Source organism: Loxodonta africana, unplaced genomic scaffold, assembly GCF_030014295.1.
Source record: "Loxodonta africana isolate mLoxAfr1 unplaced genomic scaffold, mLoxAfr1.hap2 scaffold_29, whole genome shotgun sequence".
Taxonomy (NCBI): Eukaryota; Metazoa; Chordata; class Mammalia; order Proboscidea; family Elephantidae; genus Loxodonta; species Loxodonta africana.
Genome location: NW_026975011.1, coordinates 1,415,759 through 1,437,972, shown reverse-complemented (window position 1 = coordinate 1,437,972; position 22,214 = coordinate 1,415,759).

Genomic DNA, 22,214 nt, shown 5'->3' with positions numbered 1-22,214 from the left:
CATGAATTCACTGCCCCGTAAGCTTCCTATCTGACCATTCAAGTTTTTGTAGTCAATTTGATCCCATATAGACAGTACTTCAAAAGAGCATGATGTTCAAAGCAAACATTTTTTACTAAATAAGCTAACCTATTGTTCAGTTTAAATAAAACTTCAGAGGATACATTGGTTGAAGATTTAAAGATTATCTCAGGGCAACAGTTTCAGGATTTCATCCATCCTCAATGGCCCTAGAAAATCTGGTTTGCATGAGAATTTGGATTTCTATTCTGCATTTCCCCCTTTTTGATAAGAACTCTTCCACAGAATCCTGGATCAAAATGTTCAGTAATGGAAGCCAGGTACCATCCAATTCTTCTGGTCTCATGGCAAAGGAAGCATTTGTTCGTGGAAGTAATTAGGCACACATTTCATTTCCTCCTCCTATTCCTGGCTCTTCCTCTTTTTCTGCTGCTCCAGGTGAATAGACCAATTGTAACTTGGCTGGCCACTTGCAAGCTTTTGAGACCCTGGCATTTGTCTTTTTATTGAATTGTATAAATATAAATATATATATCTAAGCATATTTATATGTACACACATTCCATATATAGATCTAGTTCTGGATCTGCACCTAGGTATATAGGCAGATAGATATAGAGATACGGTAAAACCTGCCAAAGCAAGAACCTGTGTAAGGCAGAAATATGTCAGAGAAGGAAAACTCAAATATTTTCCACTAAAACAAGCAATGGAAAAGTAGTAATTACACCCCATCAAAGTTGGAAACCTTGCAAGACCCAGGAAAATAAGGAAGTTCCATTGAGTTCCAGCTCTCAAGGGTTTCACTGTACATTCAAATCAGACCAGTTGCCATTGACGCGATCCTGATTGCTGGAGACCCATGTGTGTCAGAGCAGAACTATGCTCCTTAGGGTTTTCAATGGCTGACTTTTCGAAAGAAGATCACCAGGCCTCTCTTCTTGGCACCTCTGGATGGACTTCCAACTAGTAACAAAGTCTGTAAGCATTTGTACCACCCAGGGACTATATATATATACACACATTTATATATACACATAGAAGACCCTCAGTGAGGTAGATTGACACAGTGGCTGCAACGATGAGCTTAAGCATAACAGAGATTGTAAGGATGGCGCAGGACTGGGCAGTGTTTCGTTCTGTTGTGCATAGGATTGCTATGAGTTGGAACCGACTCGACAGCACCTAACGTATACAAAATACGCATGTGTATATATACAAAACATACAGACACATTTATATAGACACGTCTGGCGCAGTAGTTAAGAGCTACGGCTGCTAACCAAAAAAAGGTCGGCAGTCCCAATTCACCAACTGCTCCCTTGAAACCCTATGGGGCAGATCTACTCTGTTCTACAGGGTCCCTGTGTGTTGGAATCAGCTCGTCGGCAACAGATTTGGTTTGGTTTTATATATACACAGAGGAGTCCTGGTGGCACTGTGGTTACGCACTTGGCTGCTAACCCAAAGGTCGGCAGTTAGAACCTACCAGCTGTTCTATGTGAGGAAGATGTGGCAGTTTGCTTCTGTAAAGATTTACAGCGTTGTATACCCTATACCCTATGGGTAAGTTCTACTCTGTACTATAGGGTTGCTATGAGTCGTAATTGACTGGATGGCAATGGGTTTGTTTTATATATATGTAAAACTAGACAAATAGACACATGTTTATATGTGTACATGTCTATGCATATACATGCAAGGAGCCCTGGTTGTGCAATGGTTAAACACTTGGCTGCTAATTGACAGGTTAGAGATTTGGACCCACCAGGAGAAAGACCTGGCGACCTGCTTCTATAAACATTACAGCCATGAAAACCCTATGGAGCAGTTCTATTTTGTTTCACGGAGTCACTATGACTCAGAATCAACTCAGCGGCACCTAACAACAACAACACATATACATGCATACATGCATATACCATATATTCAGTCAATGTTTAGAATATTTTATCTAGATTTGATATATATTTGTGATTTAATTTTTGTATACACACAAGTTAAAAGAGAAGAAAAATATCGTCATGACATTCAGTGCAGAAAAGGCAATGAAAAAGTCCAACACCTTTTAATAATACAATGTCAACAAAACAAAAATAATCAACTTTTCTACAAATGATTGAATGTATTAAGGTGATGGAACGTAATAGCTATACCAAAAGGGCAGTGGCAGGTAAATTGAGCAGCATTAGGCTCCAGCTTTTTTTTTTTTTTTTTCTGCCTGATGGACCTTTTCCCCTTTTCTTCTTTATCCCAGATTCTCAGTAAACAGCAATGATCTTTCTTCTAAATTTCTGAGCCTATGGTCTTATTTCTGTCATATGCATAATCTTGGCTGGCTGTGGAGCAAATGGCACCTGAGAACAGGAAACAGCAGGAGGGAGGAGGGGCTCTGGGATGCGAACTGAGGGCACATATGGGGAGGCCCTTGCTTTCTTTATTTTCATGCTTTCCTCCTTCCCTCACCACCACTGCTCATTTTGTATGTTCCATCCCTTGACTGTCTGTGTTCTTATATGTGCTACCACTTTTACTGTTTGATTATATATTTTTACAATAATAAAAATAAAAGTAATAGAGAAAAACACAGATATTTCTTCTCGACTCAAAGGAGCCCTGGTTGCAAAGTGCTAAACACTTGGCTACTAACCAAAAGGTCAATGGTTCGACACCATCAGCCACTCTGTGGGAGAAAGATGCGGCAGATTGCTTCCATAAGACTTACAGCTTTGGAAACCCAATGGGGCTGTTCTATGCTCTGCTATAGGGTTGCTATGAGTCAGAATCAACTCAACGGCAATGGGTTTGGTTTTGGATCCTAGACTCTATATCCTAAGATAGCTAAATGAAATGCTAGTCAGAAAGGTTAAAAATACATATATTTCTTTTTGGACTACTTCTAAATTTCTACTAATTTGTGTGTGATGTAAATTAGATATGTCTTCATGAATTCTAAACGTCAGAGTTATGGGTAAGTCCTAAAAAATGCCTGGAGGCAGGTATTTAATTACTATGAAGAAAGCATTTTAGAAAGAGATATTTGATTCATAAAATTAATTTACATTTTTATTTATGAATGCATATCATATAGAAAAGTCACTGGGAAACGACAAAGGAAAAATATTTCATCTGATATGTGATTATGTTTAATATTTCATGCAAAATTGCAAGAAAAAAACTAACTTTCAAAGAAAAAAATAGACAAAGAACCTGAACATAAAATGTATAAATAAAACCATACAAATGAAATGTATAAATGAAAAATATTTTAATTCAATAATAATGTCATGATGCATTGGCAATTTTCACGTACGCAAATAAAAAAATTCAAAATTGGTGATTTTAAAGCTGGTTGAACAATGTGAGACAGATACCCTCGTACCCTGTTGGTAGTGTGCAAATTGATGTGAGACCCCGGAAACTATTGCCCTAAGATAATCTTTAAGCCTTAAACCAAAAATACCCCTTTAAGATCACAATAGAGGGTCCAGGACAGAGCTGGAGAAAAATGTAGAACAAAATTCTAACTCAAAAAGAAAGACCAGACTTGCTGGCCTGACAGAGACTGGAGAAACCCTAAGAGTACACCCCTGGACACCCTTTTAGCTCAATAATGAAGTCACACCTGAGGTTCACCATTCAGCTAAAGACTGGACAGACCCATAAAACAAAATGAGCCTAAAGAGCACACCAGTCCAGGGACAAGGACTAAAAGTCAGGAGGGAACAGGAAAGCTGGTAATAGGCAACCTAAGGTTGAGAAGAGAGAGTGTTGACATGTCATGGGGTTGGTAATCAATGTCATAAAACAATATGTGTACTAAAAAAAAAAAAATCCCCTTAAATCTTCTTAAAATCAAATGATAGTTCAGTGTAACTAGTAAAGAAAGCCTGCCTCGAGCATTATGTCCTTTCAAGATCTGTCTATACGGGATCAAATTGACAGCACCAACTGGAAAGATTAGATAGGAACATTAGGAGGCAGTGAGTGTATGTTTCTGTGGGAGGAACAACACAAAAAATGATGGTGAGAATGGATGCACAACTTGATGACTGTAATCAATATCACTGAACTTCACATGTGGAAACTTGGTGCGTATTTTTACTGTGTATGTTCTTAACAACAAATAAAACAATGAAATCAACTATTAAAAAAGATATCATGGATATTTTCATAACAAAGGAACCGTATTAGTAATAGTTATTGTTGTTTGTACAGATGGATTAGAATTTATTAGCCAGTCTCATACTGATGAGCATCAAGTTGTTTTCAATATTGTGCTATAATAAGCATTTTTTTGAAATTGGCTTTGTTAAGGTATAATTTGTATGTCATAAAATCCACCCATTTTAAGTGTATAATTTGATGAGTTTTAGAAATATTCTTACACACTTAAAAAAAAGAAAATTGACATGAGGCTCTAGGAGTCACTTTTTTCACATGTAACAGTACATTTAAATAAATAATTAAATCATTTGATCTGGATGTTCTATTTTAAGTATCAGTTCTAATTATAATCATACATATAAACAAAGGTATACATTAATGAGTTAACTGAATACTTATTTATAAGGGCAATTACCTAGAGACAACCTATATTTATAAGAATAGGTTAAGAGCTATAAAAATTTGATATATCTTTGGAATACAATATATAAAGTGACTATATCTTCTATTTCAGAGAAGTAAAAAAAAAATTTTTTTTTATATTGGTATATAATGTTACATATATGGTGTAAAATGTAGGTTAACTTAATTACATGATTATCTGTAGTTTGGTATTTTAGTTAATGTCATTTATATTACTGTAAAACAATGTTGTTGTTGTTGTTAGGTGCTGTTGAGTCAGTTCCAACTCATAGCGACCCTATGTACAACAGAACGAAACACTGCCCGGTCCTGCGCCATCCTTACAATCGTTGTTATGCTTGAGCTCATTGTTGCAGCCACTGTGTCAATCCACCTTGTTTATGGTATTCCTCTTTTCTGCTGACCCTGTACTCTGTCAAGCATGATGTCCTTCTCCAGGGACTCATCCCTCCTGACAACATGTCCAAAGTATGTAAGACGCAGAATGCTCTAAGGAGCATTCTGGCCACACTTCTTCCAAGACAGATTTGTTCTTTCCTTTGGCGGTCCATGGTATATTCAATATTCTTTGCCAACACCACAGTTCAAAGGCGTCAGCTCTTCTTCAGTCTTCCTTATTCATTGTCCAGCTTTGAAATGCATATGATGCGATTGAAAATACCATGGCTTGGGTCAGGCACATCTTAGTCTTCAGGGCGATATCTTTGCTCTTCAACACTTTGAAGAGGTCCTTTGCAGCAGATTTGCCCAGTGTAATGCATCCTTTGATTTCTTGACTCCTGCTTACGTGGGTGTTGATTGTGGATCCAAGTAAAATGAAATCCTTGACAACTTCAATCTTTTCTCCTTTTATCATGATGTTGCTCATTGTTCCAGTTGCGAGGATTTTTGTTTTCTTTATGTTGAGGTGCAACCCATACTAAAGGCTGTGATCTTTGATCTTCATTAGTAAGTGCTTCAAGTCCTCTTCACTTTCAGCAAGCAAGGTTGTGTCATCTGCATAACGCAGGTTGTTAATAAGTCTTCCTCCAATCCTGATGCCCTGTTATTCATATAGTCCAGCTTCTCGTTATTTGTTCAGCATACAGATTAAATAGGTATGGTGAAAGAATACAACCCTGACGCACACCTTTCCTGACTTTAAACCAATCAGTATCCCCTTGTTCTGTGTAAACAACTGCCTCTTGATCCATGTAAACGTTCCTCATGAGCACAATTAAGTCTTCTGGAATCCCCATTCTTCACAGTGCTATCCATAGTTTGTTATGATCCACATAGTCAAATGCCTTTGCATAGTCAATAAAACACAGGTAAACATCCTTCTGGTATTCTCTGCTTTCAGCCAGGATCCATCTGACATCAGCAATGATATCCTGGTTCCATGTCCTCTTCTGAAACCAACCTGAATTTCTGGCAGTTCCCTGTTAATATACTGCTTCAGCCGTTTTTGAATGATCTTCAGCAAAATTTGTTTGCTTGTGATATTAATGATATTGTTCTATAATTTCCACATTTGGTTGGATCACCTTTCTTGGGAATAGGCATAAATATATATATATTTTTTTTCTTCCAGTCAGTTGGCCAGGAAGCTGTCTTCCATATTTCTTGGCATAGGCTAGTGAGCACCTCCAGCACTGCATCTGTTTGTTGAAACATCTCAGTTGATATTCCATAAATTCCTGGAGCCTTGTTTTTCACCAATGCCTTCAGAGCAGTTAGCACTTCTTCCTTCAGTACCATCGGTTCCTGATCTTATGCCACCTCTTGAAATGGTTGAATATCGACTAATTCTTTTTGGTATAATGACTCTGTATTCTTCCGTCTTCTTTTGATGTTTCCTGCATCATTTAATATTTTCCCCATGCAATCCTTCACTATTGCAACTTGAGGCTTGAATTTTTTCTTCAGTTCTTTCAGCTTGAGAAACGCCAAGCGTGTTCTTCCCTTTTGGTTTTCCATCTCCAGCTCTTTGCACATGTCACTGTAATACTTTACTCTGTCTTCTCGAGAGGCCCTTTGAAATCTTCTGTTCAGTTCTTTTACTTCACCAATTCTTCCTTTTGCTTTAGCTGCTCGACGCTCAAGAGCAAGTTTCAGAGTCTCCTCTGACATCTAACCTGCTCTTTTCTTTCTTTCCTGTCTTTTCAGTGACCTCTGGCTTTCTTCATGGATGATGTCCTTCCAAAACTCATCTGGTCTTCGGTCACTAGTGTTCAGTGCCTCAAATCTATTCTTGAGATGGTCTCTAAATTCAGGTGGGATATACTCAAGGTCATATTTTGGCTCTCGTGGACTTGCTCCGATTTTCTTCAGTTTCAGCTTCAACTTGCATATGAGCAATCGATGGTCTGTTCCACACCCGGCCCCTGGCATTGTTCTGACTGATGATATTGAGCTTTTCCTTCGTCTCTTTCCACAGATGTAGTCAATTTGATTTCTGTGTGTTCCATCTGGCAAGGTCCATGTGTATAGTCGCTGTTTATGTTGGTGAAAGAAGGTATTTGCAATAAAGAAGTCGTTGGTCTTAGAAAATTCTATCATTTGATCTCCGGCGTTGTTTCTATCACCAAGGCCATATTTTCCAACTACTGATCCTTCTTCTTTGTTTCCAACTTTTGCATTCCAATTGCCAGTAATTATCAATGCATCTTGATTGCATGTTCTCTCAATTTCAGACTGCAGCAGCTGATGAAAATCTATTTCTTCATCTTTGGCCCTGGTGGTTGGTATGTAAATTTGAATAATAGTCGTATTAACTGCTCTCCCTTGTAGGCTTATGGATATTATCCTATTACTGACAGCATTGTACTTCAGGATAGATTTTGAAACGTTCTTTTGATGATGAATGCAACACCATTCCTCTCCAAGTTTTCATTCCCAGCATAGTAGACTATATGATTTTCTGATTCAAAATGGCCAATACCAGTCCATTTCAGCTCACTAATGTCTAGGATATCGATGTTTATGTGTTCTATTTCATTTTTGACGATTTCCAATTTTCCTAGATTCATACTTCATACATTCCAGGTTCCGATTATTAATGGATGTTTGCAGCTGTTTCTTCTCATTTTGAGTCGTGCCACATCAGCAAATGAAGACCCCTGAAGCTTTACTCCATCCGCGTCATTAAGGTCAACTCTACTTTGAGGAGGCAGCTCTTCCCCAGTCATCTTTTGAGTGCCTTCCAACCTGGGGGGCTCATTTTCCAGCACTATATCAGACAATGTTCCCCTTCTATTCGTAAGGTTTTCACTGGCTAATGCTTTTCAGAAGTAGACTGCCAGGTCCTTCTTCCTAGCCTGTATTAGTCTGGAAGCTCAGCTGAAATCTGTCCTCCATGGGTGACCCTGCTGATATCTGAATACCGGTAGCATAGCTTCCAGCATCAGAGCAACATACAAGACCCCACAGTACGACAAACTGAAAGACACGTAAAAAAATACGAATCTATAAACAGTATGCTAAAACATGAGTGTAGTATTTGGGTGTATATATAGTAAAAAAAAAAAAAAAAAATTTTTTTAGACATATAATAATAAATAAAAGACTTTAATCAAATAATGATTCTTATGAATCAATGGCAATGTTTAAAGGATATTTTCAGGAGCTAAAAACGCCCCTTACAAAACAGTATAAAATGTCTTTTAATTGTATTTATTACTTAATCTTTCAGCTTATACCTTAGATTCACTATGCTTCTTTATGATCTCCTCTACCCCTCAATACGATTATAATAGCAGCAGCTCTACACTAACAGAAATCTTAACTCACAGAAATTCTGCACTTGAATGAAATATACAGGAGACGAATCTAGTCTAAACCTGTTCAGAACATCACACTAATTCTGATTTACTCTGTAGTGAAACCCTGTATCTCTACATAAGAGAACTGACTACAGTGTGTGTCAGCTTAGTCAAGAGTTTAATCCAGGCTTTTGCTTTAATTTACAGTAACCATGTTTTACAAAGGGCAGTGGTGGTTGAGTGGTAGAATTCCTCCCTTCCATGCTTGAGACCTGGATTCAATTCCCAGGCAATACTCCTCAAGCACAGTGATCATCCACCTGTCAGGGGATGCTTCAGTGTTGCTAAAATGCTGAACAGGTGTCAGAGAAGCATCCAGACTAAGACATACCAGAAAGAAGGGCCTGGAAACCTACTTCAAAAATTCAAACAGCAAAACCTCTATAAATCACATCAAACACTGATGCTCATCCAAAGACTTCACCAAAAGAGTAAAAAGATTACCTACAGACTGGGGAAAAGTTTTTAGCTATGACATTTACGGCCAGCACCTGATCTCTAAAATCTACATGATACTGCAAAAACTCACCTGCAAAAAGACAAATAAGCCAATTAAAAAAAGAGCAAAAGATATGAACAGATACTTCACCAAAGAAGACATTCAAGTAACTTAACAGATACTTGAGGAAATGCTCACTATCATTAGCCATTAGAGAAATGCAAATCAAAACTACAATCAGATTCCATCTCACTCCAACAGGCTGGCATTAATCCAAAAAACACAAAGCAATAAATGTTGGAGAGGCTGTGGAGAGACTGGAACACTTTTACACTGCTGATGGGAATGTAAAATGGTACAACCACTTTGGAAATCGATTTGGCACTTCCTTAAAAAGCCAGAAATAGAAGTAACATAAGATCCAGCAATCCCACTCCTTGGAATATAACCTAGAGAAATAACAGCCTTTACACGAGCAGATATATGCACACCCGTGTTCATTGCAGCACTGTTTACAATAGCAAAAAGATGGAAGCAACCAAGGTGCCCATCAAAGGATGAAAGGATAAATAAATTATGGTATACTATGCATTGATGAAGAACAGTGATGAATCTCTGAAACATTTCATAACATGGAGGAATCTGGAAGGCATTATTATGCTGAGTGAAATTAGCCAGTTGCAAAAGGACAAATATTGTATAAGACCACTATTGTAAGAACTCAAGATATAGTTTAAACAGAGAAGAAAATATTCTTTGATGGTTATGAGAGGAGGGAGGGAGGGAGGGTGGGAGAGGGGTATTCACTGACTAGACAGTAGATAAGAGCTACATTAGGTGATGGGAAAGACAACACACAATACAGACGAGGTCAGCACAACTGGGCTAAACAAAAAGCAAAGAAGTTTCCAAAATAAACGGAATGCTTCAAAGGCCAGCGTAGTGGAGCGGCGGTTTGGGGACCATGGTTTTTGGGGACATCTAAGTCAATTGGCATAATAAAATCTATTAAGAAAACATTCTGCATCCCACCTTGGAGATAGTCATCTGGGGTCTTTAAGGCTAGCAAGCGGCCATCTAAGATGCATCAATTGGTCTCAAAACACCTGGATCAAAGAAGAATGAAGAACACCAAGGACACAAGGTAATTATGAGCCCAAGAGACAGAAAGGGCCACATAAACCACAGACTACATCAGCCAGAGACCAGAAGGGCTAGATGGTGCCTGGCTACAACCGATGACTGTCCTGACAGAGAACACAACAGAGAACCCCTGAGGGAGCAGGAGATCAGTGGGATGCACATCCCAAATTCTCGTAAAAAGACCAGACTTAATGGTCTGACCGAAACTAGAAGGACCCCAGTGTCATGGCCCCCAGACCTTCTGTTGGCCCAGGACAGGAACCATTCCCAAAGCCAACTCTTCAGACAGGGATTGGACTGGACAATAGATTGGAGAGGGATGCTGGTGAGGAGTGAGCTTCTTGGATCAGGTGGACACTTGAGACTATGTTGGAGTCTCCTCCCTGGAGGGTAGATGAGAGGGTAGAGGGAGTTAGAAGCTGATGAAATGGACACGAAAAGAGAGAATGGAGGGAGGGAGCGGGCTGTCTCATTGGGGGAGAGCAACTGGGAGTATGTAACAAGGTGTATATAAGTTTTTGTGTGAGAGATCAACTTGATTTGTAAACTTTCACTTAAAGCACAATAAATATTTAAAAAAAACTCTGTAAATCACAATGGTTTGATCCACACCCACTTATGGAGATGACACAGGACCAGCCAATGTTTCTTTACATTATGCACGGGTTTGACATCGGTCAGGGACTGAGTTAACAGCTGCTAACAACATGTTTTACTACAGGACACAAACAAATGCACACACACATACACACATAGATTGAAAGAGAAATAGAGAAACAGAATTTCGTTTCACTCAGCATTTTATAAAACCATAATTTGGAAGAACGGGGAAGTAGCTGTGCAGATACCTGGAAGAAAAGCATTCCAACCAGAAGGACCATCAACAGCAAAGACTACCTGAAGCAGGAACAAAGAGGGCACTGGGACTTGAAAAGGGTGGTGAGTGGGAAAATTCAGGACTATTATGTAACTAAAGCATAGATGATGGAGAACTTTCTATAACAGTGGGGGGACTCTGGCTTGTCCTGAATGTGAGCTGAGGTGTAATTAATGTTGACCCTACAAATCAACTCAGCTGCTTCACAGAGGATAGTCAGAAGGCAGGTGAGGGAGGAAGCAGGTAGAACAGGCTGGGGGCTGTAGCCATGGTCTAAATGACAAACCATAGGAGTGTGACCCACAGTGGCATCAGTATAATTTGTAAGAAATGGTAAACTCCTGGAGAACAGAGAGGAAAGGATTTGCTGAGTTATTAGATGTGGTTGAGGGAGAAAAACAAATGAGTGAGAATCACACTCAGGTTAATAGAAAGATGGAGTGAGGATTAGCTGACATACAGTGGAGAATGTTTAGTGGGAAGACCAGGAGTGACTAAAGTAGTGAATTCTACTAAGTATAAAATTAGAATTTAATGATACAAAAGCATCTTATGTACCTAAGAAAAGGAACATGGAATTTCAGTATCTGTGGTAAATTATTTCCTCTTGAGGGCTCTTTTAAAAAGTCATTAACATTAAAATACAGAGAAAAGGAAGGGGAAAAAAAGGGAAGGAAAGGTATTGTCATACAGGACTAAACCAAGTTCAGATCAATCCCGTCTACTGGAGCAGATCACAATGTGTGAAGCATTTGTACACACAGAGGTAGCAATGGCCATTTCCTCACCAAGGTGGCAACAAAGAAGGTAGAGGTATTTTTTAGGGATGTAGTAAGATAATCTGAGCAGGAAGAAACTTAAAATGACAGGTAGGAGTAAAAGTGGAGACAAGAAAAATGAATCTATACTTAAAGTGGAGAAGAAAAAAAAAGATAAAAGAAGGGACAAATAAAGAGGTCAAAGAGAAAAAGAAAGACAATAAAGGACATAAAAAAGGAAGTAATAAAAGGAGGAATGGAGGAAGGAACAACAGAAGAAATGAAAAATGAAAGAATGAAGGAAAGTTAATGCACAAAATTTGTGGAAGAATCTCGAATTAGAGAAGAGCCATCAGGAGCCCTTTTGGCACAGTGGCTAATTAAAATTCTCACCTGGTGGTTTGGACCTATGGTCGCTCTCCAAGAGAAACCTGTGGCAGTCTGTTTCTGTAAAGGTTACAGACTTGGAAACCCTAGGGGGCAGGTCTACTCTGTTTTATAGGATCACTATTATGAGTCAGAATCAACTCCATGGCAATGGGTTTGGCTTTTGGGCTTTTTTTTTTTTTTGGATTGAATTAGGAAAAGGAGAATTGGAATCATAAATATGTATACATAAGAGACTTGTACAAAATTACTTCAGGACTGTGATATTCTGTGTTTATTCACAACATAAATATTTCTGGTAAGATCCTATTCTGAAACTAGACTTTTTATAAGAATGTTGTCATCACCATTTTTGGACACTCTTAATACCTGAGTGGCCAGTGATCACAGCAATTTGACCACTCTCTGATGATTTTACTGTGAAACCCACAATTAAATATTTAATTAGCATAAACAAATAGAACTCCTAAAGACAGGTTATAAGGAGCCCCACATCTTTATTTTAACTACAAACACTTTAAAAATAAACTGTATTCCAGGACTTACAATAAAACATGCTATTTTGCATGCCTATCTCCCAAAAGGTTGCAAAATTACAGGGTGTTAGGAAACACTGACAATGAATGTAAGACATTCAGAATTTGCCCCCTGAAATCAATACCAGAAAGAGAGCCATTGAATTGAAAGTTTCCAAGCTACTCATTCACTACACAACAAATGACCTAATAAAATTTTGGCCTGTTATTCTGTTAGACAACATATTGTCACATTCTGTAGCCTAGCAGTAGGAGGATAAAAGTATCTCCTCATTTTGAAATAATTATCGTCAGCCAAATCATACATTTAAATAATTTTTGCAAATGTAAATCAAGAAAATATTCTTGACCTTTTTGCCAGCTGTCAGTTTTTCTAGGGCCATCTGCACATCCTTCTTTCTCAGGCTCTACATGAGAGGATTAAGAGTGGGTGGTAACACAGTGTAAAGCACAGATACCAACACTTTTAGTGAAGACGAAGATTTGAAATTTTTGCTAAATACGTAATAATTCCTGAAAAGAAGAACAAGGTCACCACAGTGAGGTGGGGTATGCAAGTGGAGAAAGTTTCACTCTGCCCTTTGCAGATGGGATTCTGAGAATGGTGGAAAAAATGTGAACATAAGACACAACCATCAAAATAAAACATACAGAAGCAAAACAGCAGCTAGCAATAATAAATGCATATTCTAAGATATGCTCCCCATAACAAGCAAGTGCAAGCAGTGATGGAACATCACAGAAGAACTGGTGCACTACGTTGCACCCACAGAAATTGACAGAGAGTGTAACTGCTACGTGAATGGATCCATAGCCACATCCACTGAGCCACGATGCAGCCACCATCTGCACACAGGTACCTCTATTCATAATGGTCTCATAAAGCAAAGGATGACAGATGGCAGCATAGCAGTCATAGGTCGTGACTGTAAGGAGGGCAAACTCTGTGCCCCCGAAAAAAATGACAAGAAAAAGTTGTGAGGCACATGCTAGGAAGGATATGGGATGCTTGTTGGCTAGAGAGTTCATGATGGACTTGGGCTCAGTGACAGATGTCAATCAAGGACACATTCTTCAGGAAGAAATACATGGGAGTTTGGAGGTGCTGGTCTACAGTGGTGAGGGTGAAGCTGAGGGGGTCCGCCATCAGTGCTGCCAGGTACATGAGGAAGAAGAGTTCTGCATGGAGTGTCTCTATTACCCAGTCACCAGGGAATCTCATAAGCAAGAACTCCGTCATGATGGTCTTGTTGGTAAGTTTTTCAGACATGCCGATTCTTCACAGAGAAGACAGAATAGAAAGCACAGCTTCCTAACTTTTTCATTCACTGATCTCTTCTGTATTCTACCTGTTCTCTTCTGCCATAGCTTTACTCTCAAAGTACCTTATTCCCTTTTGTTATCAATGATTTTCTTCAGCTCCTCGGTCTAATATAGGCTAATTCTAACATGTAAAATTTATTTCCTTATAAAATATATAGAGTGAATTATATTAATATGAACATTAATAAGGGTGCCTTAGTGGTGCAGTGCTTAAAGCACTTCACTGCTAATCAAAAGGTTAACTGTTTGAACCCACTAGCCTCTCTACAGCAGAAAGATGTGGCAGTCTGCTTCCATAAAGATATACAGCCTTGGAAAATTTATGAGGCAGTACTACTCTGCCCTACAGGGTTACTGTGAGTCAAAATCAACTTGACATCAGTGAGTTTTTTGGTTTGAATTTTGAACATGAATAAGCTTTTCTGTGAGTTGATGTAAAGAAAGAAGGGTTATACCATTTGCAGTGCCTGGATGGGAGACGTGGTGACTTTGGAGAATATTCTGAATACAAGAAAAAACAACAAAACCAGACCTGTTGCTGTCAAGTCAATTCCAACTCATAGCGACCCTAAAACAGAGTAGAGTTGCCCCATAGGGTTTCCAAGAAGCACCTCGTAGATTCGAACTGCTGACCTTTTGGTTTGCAGCTGCAGCTGTTAACCACAAGAGCTAAATTCCTTGACCAAAATGATGAACAAATATGTTTTCCTTTTTCTGCATGTTCTCCCCCAAATTTCTTAGATATATGTGCACTGCTCAGGATCCTCAGCAGAAAATGTTTCAATTTTCTGCAATTAAGGAAATGCCTTGGATTTTCCAGAACTGTGTAAAATGTTGCAGGTAATTGGAAGGCAAAATAAATAAAGTAGACATCGTTATAGCATGGTGAAGTTATCTTAAAATTATCCTTGTTATAAGTTTGTGTGCAGGTATGTAAATGTGTATGTGTGTGTATGTATATATATGTATGTATTTGTGTGTATATGTTTGGCCTGGCACCTTTGAGTCAATTCTGACTTATAGTGATCCTATAGGTTAGAGTAGAACTGCCCCAGAGGATTTCCAGGGAGTGTGGTGGATTTGGTTAGCAGCCAAGCTCTTAACAATTGCACCACCAGGGATATATATGATATAGACAGATGATAGATTGATCGATCAATAGATGGATGGATGGATGGATGATGGACGGACAGATGGACGGGTGGGTGGGTGGGTGGATGTTTGGATGGATAGATATAGGTATATACAAATACATTGGTATGTAGATACATACACACATACATATATATATATGAGGGAAATGTAAGAAAAAATTCCAAATTGCATATCTAATCTCACTCTTCACTTTCTCTAAAAGGCTGGTGGCCATTTTTTTTTTCTATGAAGAAGGACAATTGAATTAGTATCCCAATTACCAAGAGAATAAATCAGAAGGAAAGAAATAGAACATGATCAGAGGTTTTATGGCTTGTACAGAACAAGAATAACCGCTCTATTTAGTGGAAGAATAAAGAGAAACAGAAATGTATCAGCTCATCAGACTGTCTTGCTCAAATATACTGAATTAAATTGGCTTGATAGTAGTCCTGACCATTAGAACATGGAGTCACCTCCTACTATCTCACCTCTCTGAATAGCAGAAGAAAGGAAGTAGATGAAATAAAATAACCTACAAGATACATTAAAGGGATGTAACATCTTTTTTTCCTAGTCATATGTCCTCTTATGGGCTAACAATAAATAAGAATCCAACTAAATAGGGACATGAAAAAAATGTGGGGGGACTGGGGATTAACTCACCATCACCATGTAGAAGTCTGCAGGGTTTCCCATTTCCATCACCCCTACTAGGGCATCCCTTACACACTGTAGAGCTGCAGGAAGAAGTTGGGATAATAAATATCCATTTTTCATACACTCAAACAGCTCCTCTGGAGAAATCGAGACTGGATGAAAATGATTGTATCGTTATGGCTGTGCTTTCTTGATGTCAATTGAATACAAAATCACAGTTTTCTCTCTTCCTTCGTGATTAGATTTAAAAGGCCATAAGATGTGATCATTTTCTGGAGTTCACAAGTGGGATATAATTTTTGATGAGGTTTTTTTGTTTCCCACAAGACCTTGGACAGCTTGGGATCTGAAGCCCTGGAAAGGCCAGATTTTGAATCCAGCCCCGTGATTTATACACAGGGGTGTTCAAGACTCACATTACACAGATAAGAATAGTACCAATTTGGTCCCATTAGGTTAGTAAATTGGTTTCTAAATTATTACTGCTTTTTTTTGACAGGCAGCTTTTAAGGAACTGATTCCAGGTACTGATATGACCTAATTTCAGGAATTTATACCTGGCAGAAGAGTTTAATTGCTATCTTGTTTTTTTTTTTTTTTACTTTTGAGCATAAATTGTATATTAAGATATTCTCTATAGAAATTATTTATGTTGTAGAAAACAGCTAATAAATTTGTAATATTAGATCTAATCATATCAATAGTTACATTAAAAGTAAATATTATAAAACACTGATTAAAAGGCAGAAGTTATCAGAATAGATTTAAAAAAAATAGCTCAACCACATGCTATCTACAAGAAATTTACTTTAAATATAAAGATATAGGTAGGTTAAAATTAAAAGTATGAAAAAATTTATACTACGCAAACACTAATCAAAAGAAGGCTGGAATGATTATATCAACGTCAGAACAGAAAACTAACAAAGGTAGAGAGAGACATCACATAAGGGTAAAATGATCAATTTACCAAGAAGACATAATCCTAACAAAAGAGCTGCAAAATGCGTGAAACAAACTGACAGAAGTGACAGGAGAAGCAGATAAAAACTCACAATGATACTTACATACCTCAACATTCAGTAATACAGAGAACTAGTAGTCAGATACCATCCACCACATGGACTTAATTCACATTTCTCAAGTGCTTTACCCAGCATCATCAGGATACACATTTCTCTCAATTATGCATGGGGTATTGACCAAGGTAGACCATGCACTTCTTCATAAAACAAACATTAATACATGTAAAAGATAGAAACCATACAAAATATGCTTTCTGACAATAATGAAATCCAACTTAAAGCCAGTAACAGAAGGATAAAAGGACAATTTCTAACCACACGGAAGTTAAATAGTAACGTTCTAAATAATCTATGTATCTAAGGAGCTATTATGAACTGATCTAAGAAGATACAATAATCAAAATCGGTGGGTTGTAGATGAAGTAGAAATTGTTGTTGTTGTTGTTAGGTGCTGTTGAGTCGGTTCCAACTCATAGTGACCCTATGCACAACAGAAAGAAACACTGCCTGGTCCTGCACCATCCTTACAATCGTTGTTATGCTTCAGCTCATTGTTGTAGCCACTGTGTCAATCCACCTCGTTGAGGGTCTGCCTCTTTTCTGCTGACCCTGTACATTGCCAAGCATGATGTCCTTCTCCAGGGACTCATCCCTCCTGACAACATGTCCAAAGTATGTAAGACGCAGTCTTGCCATCCTTGCTTCTAAGGTACATTCTGGTTGCACTTATTCTAAGAAAGATTTGTTCATTCTTTTGGCAGTCCATGGTATAGTCAATATTCTTTGCCAACACCACAATTCAAAGGCGTCATTTCTTCTTCGGTCTTCCTTATCCCTTGTCCAGCTTTCACATGCATATGATGCAATTGAAAATATCATAGCTTGGGTCAGGTGCACCTTAGTCTTCAAGGTGACATCTTTGCTTTTTAACACTTTAAAGAGGTCCTTTGCAGTAGATTTACCCAATTCAATACGTCACTTGATTTCTTGACTCCTGCTTCCATGACTGTTGATTGTGGATACAAGTAAAATGAAATCCTTGACAAATTCATTCTTATTGGTCCAGTTGTGAGGATTTTTGTTTTCTTTATGTTGAGGTGCAATCCATACTGAAGGCTGTGGTCTCTGATCTTCATTAGTAAGTGCTTCAAGTCCTCTTTAATTTCAGCAAGCAAGGTTGTGTCACCTGTATAACGCAGGTCGTTAATGAGTCTTCCTCCAAACCTGATGTCCCATTCTTCTTCATATAGTCCAGCTTCTCAGATTATATGTTCAGCATACAGATTAAATAGGTATGGTGAAAGAATACAACCCAGACGCACAGCTTTCCTGACTTAAACCAATCGGTATCCCCTTGTTCTGTCCAAACAACTGCCTCTTGATCTATGTAAAGGTTCCTCATGAGCACAATTAAGTGTTCTGGAATTCCCATTCTTTGCAATGTTATCCATAATTTGTTAATAAGTTGAAATTAGAGGGCTTTTTTTTTTTTTTAACATGAATTGCCTTACTAGCACTCTCCATTTAAGGAAGGACTATAAGACTGGTGGATGGTTATTCATATTTAACTAGATAATAAACGTCTTAAAAAATACAAGTGTCTACTCACAGAGTGTTGTCTGGAGTGCCTTCTGGGAAGTATATTAGCAGTGGTTAAATTTATTTTTAAAATTATGGTAAAACTTTGAGATTCTGTATGATTTTTTATTTTATTTCATTTTTTCCTGAATTACTGGAGAGGAAATAGGTATGTTATATCCATTCTCTCTTGGGACAGAAACTATTCCTGAGTATGTTAGAACTTGAATTTAGCTTGTCATCCAATCTTGTGGGTTTCAGAGCCTTACCAGATATGCGATGTTAGATTGATGTTTCATCACATTGTACTTGGCTCATGTATTTCATTAGGATACGCTTTGGAGCCATGGTGGCTCAGTGGTTAAGCGTTGGCATGCTAACCAAAAGGTCAGCAGTTTGAATCCACCAGCTGCTCCTTGGAAACCCTATGGGGCAGTTCTATACTGTCCTATTTATAGGGTTATTATGATACACTTTAGCATTGAAATGCTCTTTCTGTGTCTCTAGCAGGATCCTTTTAACGTAGGCACACACATTCTTTTAGCTTAGCTCTTTGACTTTGGAATAGAGTTGGGGAAACAGAAGAAAGTAACTCTAAGGAATAAATGGCATTCTAGTTTTAGTGGCTCATCCACTTCAGAGAAGGAGAGAGACATTGAATGTGTATGATTTAGGTTTTGAGAGTGAAACTTTGCACAGAGGATAGAGAGGAGAAGGTGCTTCTTCTTTATTCTTATTTATTTTTGACAACTCTATCCTTTTGTTTTCATACGCATTCCTTGAATAAAGTGACTAGATTTTACTTAAAAAAATATGACTATAATGAAGGATAGGAAGTTTGGAACAGGTGAGATAAGCAGAAAATAAAATGTAGAAAATTAAAGTTAACTCAAGTATATCAGAAATAAGAATACACGTAGAAAGGCTAAGTTGTTAATCCATCAAGATATGACTATTCTAAACTTGTATAACTTGAATAATGTATCATCAAAGTCTATACAGAAGTTAATGAAAATAAAAGATAAACAAAACCATAATTATAAATAGTTGAAAATTTTAACACACCTACATCAATAACTGATATTAATAGTTATATAAAAAGTTTAATCAGAATGGTATATAAGCTTGAATAAGTGACATATAGAAGCCTGGATCCAACAATGTCAGTCTGCACATTATTTTTAAGTGTACATGGAACACCTACCAAAATTTAGCATATGGAAAAAAAAGAGATTTTCAATGGAGGTGATGTGCACCCCAGGGAACATTAAGCCATGTCTGGAGACACTTCTTGATTGTCTTCACTGTGGGAGGTGGGATGCTACTGGCATCTAATGGATAGTGACCAGAGATCACGCTAATCATCCTACACTGTACAGGACAGCTTCCCCCAGCAAAGAATGATCTGTTTTTAAATGTCAGTTACATTGTGGTTGAGAAACTTTATGCTAACCTATAAATCACTCCTAACAGATCATAAAACATATACAGTATGCCCTATGGTAACAGCAAATTTTTCTAAGACGATAACTAGAAAATTCTCACGTTTAGGCACTTAGTTATATGCTTCTAATTAACTAATAGTTCAAAAATAAATCACAATCAGAATTAGAAAAGATTTAAAAATAATAATTATAGTAAAATATATTGAAACTTTTAGAATATAGCAAAATGCTTGCTTAGTAGGAATTTACTGACTTAAATATTACAGAAAGAAAAAATAAGACCACAAATCAGGAAAAAAAAAAAAAAGCAGAAAAAATAAGCAATGAGACAAATACAGAAATTAATAAACAAGAAAATTAACATATAATATAGGGGTTCAACAAAGGAAAACATTAATCTTTAAAAAACAAAACAACAAAAACAGAAAGCTTAATGAATGCAATGGGTAAGTCATAAGAACATACAATGACAAATTTGGGGGTAATGTGTTTTATACTTCAGGTGAAATCGATAAACTCCCACAAAAGTTAGAAAAAAAAGATTAGTGCTGTACATTTCTAATTCTTGATTTTGAGATTAACAAAATTAAATAGTATAAAGAGAAAACGATGTCAAGATGACTTCAGGAGAACGTATTTTCAAATATTTAAGGAATAAATTTTAGATTTATTTTAGGAATAAAATATATATATATTTTAACTTTTGTGATTCAATTGACATAATTAGCACAGGTTATATTCTTCTAATATAGAAAGGAGAGAAATATATGATCATCTCAAGAAAGTAGAAGCATTTAATAATTTAAATTCCTATGAACTCAGTCTACCCCAGTACAGCTCTGGGCATGTGTGATTTTTCAAGGTTGCAGGGAAGGTAGGGACTTACTGTCATGGCCAGCTCTACAAAAAACCATTGTGGTGGACTTTCTAAGTCTTTCATGTAATATATACAGAGAAAAAACTATGACTCCAACCCCAACCTCATAGGGGAGGGGACGATGTTAGTGACTGGAAGGGAGTACAAATAAGTTTTGCAAATTGCAATACATTGTATTTTCTTTATTAATCATTTCAAAATATATTATAGTTTCCACCTAGATTTTTCCTTTAAAGTACATTTGTACTGGCTTATTGTTTATTTTCCAAAGAGGGGTATTAAATTTCGGATATTTATTTCTAAGCTGATTACAATTTTAATTTGTTTTATGGCTCATTAAATTATTTATGTTCAGTTGTTCTCTATGACAATTATATCTATCCTGCTAATAATGTCTTCACATTTTCCATGTCTTTTTTATTTTGGGGGGGAAGGAGGTAGGGGGTAAATATTTCATTCTAGCCTACCAGATTGTGAGAGAATAAATTTCTGTGTGGTAAAGCCATTCACTTGTGGTATTTCTGTTATAGCAGCACTAGATAACTAAGACAGTACCATTCAGGCCTGTGATGATTCCCATGTTTCTGAGTTAAAACACCACAATAATTTCCATTTTGTTCATTAACACACAGGGAAAATCTCAAGGCATGATTTGGGTACCCCAAAGTGGGAGTGGCTAGAAGGGCTTCTTGAAGTGTGTATATAGCTTGTATACTTTCTTCAAAATGGAAAAAGGATAAGTTACTTCTTTTTTCAGATAGTGATATAAGGGTTGGGATAACAATGAAAAATTTGGAATCTAATTTCAACAATATCCACAAAAACCTAAAAAACCTCTTGTTTCTTTGTCGTAGGCAAAGGAGACGTTACCATAGGTTCCTTTCTTTTTATATATATATATATATATATAATTATTATTGCGCATTAAGTGAAAATTTACAAATCAAGTCAGTTTGTCACATATAAGCTTATATACACCTTACTCCATACTCCCACTTACTCTCCCCCTAATGAGTCAGCCCTTCCAGTCTCTCCTTTCGTGACAATTTTGCCAGTTTCTAACCCTCTCTACCCTCCCATTTCCCCTCCAGACAGGAGATGCCAACACAGTCTCAAGTGTCCACCTGATACAAGTAGCTCACTCCTCATCAGCATCTCTCTCCAACTCATTGTCCAGTCCATTTCATGTCTGATGAGTTGTCTTGGGGAATGGTTCCTGTCCTGGGACAACAGAAGGTTTGGGGACCATGACCACCGGGATTCTTCCAGTTGCAGTCAGACCATTAAGCCTGGTCTTTTTATGAGAATTTGGGGTCTGCATCCCACTGATCTCCTGCTCCCCCAGGGGTTCTCTGTTGTGCTCCCTGTCAGGGCAGTCATCGGTTGTGGCCGGGCACCATCTAGTTCTTCTGGTCTCAGGATGATGTAAGTCTCTAGTTCAGGTGGCCCTTTCTGTCTCTTGGGCTCTTAGTTATCGTGTGACCTTGGTGTTCTTCATTCTCCTTTGCTCCGGGTGGGTTGAGACCAATTGATGCATCTTAGATGGCCGATTGTTAGCATTTAAGACCCCAGACGCCACATTTCAAAGTGGGATGCAGAATGTTTTCATAATAGAATT